Genomic DNA, 1,292 nt, shown 5'->3' with positions numbered 1-1,292 from the left:
TCCTCCTTTTTAGAACAGCTGCATGATAGCCAAGTTGACTAGAAGGCACATTTTGGATGAATCCCATTTCTCCCTTGCCATCAATAAAAAGCAATCTCATAAATCTATTTATACTTGAAACATTTTTGGACCTGAAAACAGGGCCACTGTTCCTAAGATTTAAGGGGGGAGGGGGGCGGGCACCTGGGTGGTCCAGTTAGTTAAGCAGCTGACTGTTGATTTCAGCTCAGGTCATGATCTCACATTGGTGAGTCTGAGCCCTGCGTTGGGCTCTTATTGGGCTCTGCGCTGATAGCATGACAGTTTGGAGCCTGCTTAGAATTCTCTCTCTCTCTCCTCTCTCTCTCTCTCTCTCTCTCTCTGCCCCCCTGCATGTGTGTGTGTGTGTGTGTGCACGCACGCACATGCACTCCCTTCTTCTTTCTTCAGAATAAATAAAATAAAAACTTCGAAAAATAAAAATAAAAAATAAAAACACATATAATGGGTGCCTCACTGGCTTAGACCATAGGGCATATGACTCTTGATTTGGGGTTGTGAGCTCCAGCCCCACATTAGGGGTAGAGTTTACTTAAAACACACACACACACACACACACACACACACACACACACACACAATATTTAAATAACATAGCTATTTCATAATACTTTTAGAACTAGTACTTTTAAAAACATATTTATTAAGACTCTACCCTTTGTAGATAAGAGAGAGACAGTGATATGCTGGTAAACTAGTTTTCTGTAAGAAAAAAAAGAAACGATTTTGTAGTGTCTGCCTATGTCTGTGGTGTAAATACTCCCACCATGGTTGATTTCAAGCCCTGAACTGTTTAACCAGGGGCTCATAAAATTCCTGAATAGAGTGTTTAACAACCTCAAAGGCTCTAGCACACCCCTGGAAGGGGAATAAAAGGATGCATAAAATGCAAGAGGGCAACTTAAGCAAAAAGCAGGTCAAAAGGAAGGAATGAAGCAAGGATAAAAATATAGAATGGAGCCAGGAATTAGTAAATATGAAAATGCTTACTTTAAAGCCCTATAAACAGGTTTAATACTCTCACCTGACTTTAAGAAACTTCCAGCACTGAGAGAAGCTTCCTTGGTTCACAGTGTCCTTAAGATAAAAATAAGTCTCATGCTGAGAAGTGCCAGTTCTTCAAGTAGGTCACATTTCTCCTGAGGGTGCCCATAAAGCAAAGACTGTGTCACATAGGGAATGTCCTCATCCACATCAGGGTGATGGCCTGACCTTGAGACTGCAATTAAGCGAAAGCAATTCTGGAGGCTGCT

Source organism: Lynx rufus, unplaced genomic scaffold (genome assembly GCF_022079265.1).
Source record: "Lynx rufus isolate CCGP_SWC_20201006 ecotype Redwood Valley unplaced genomic scaffold, mLynRuf1.p SCAF_22, whole genome shotgun sequence".
In the NCBI taxonomy this organism is placed as follows: domain Eukaryota; kingdom Metazoa; phylum Chordata; class Mammalia; order Carnivora; family Felidae; genus Lynx; species Lynx rufus.
Note: the sequence above shows the minus strand (reverse complement) of the source record.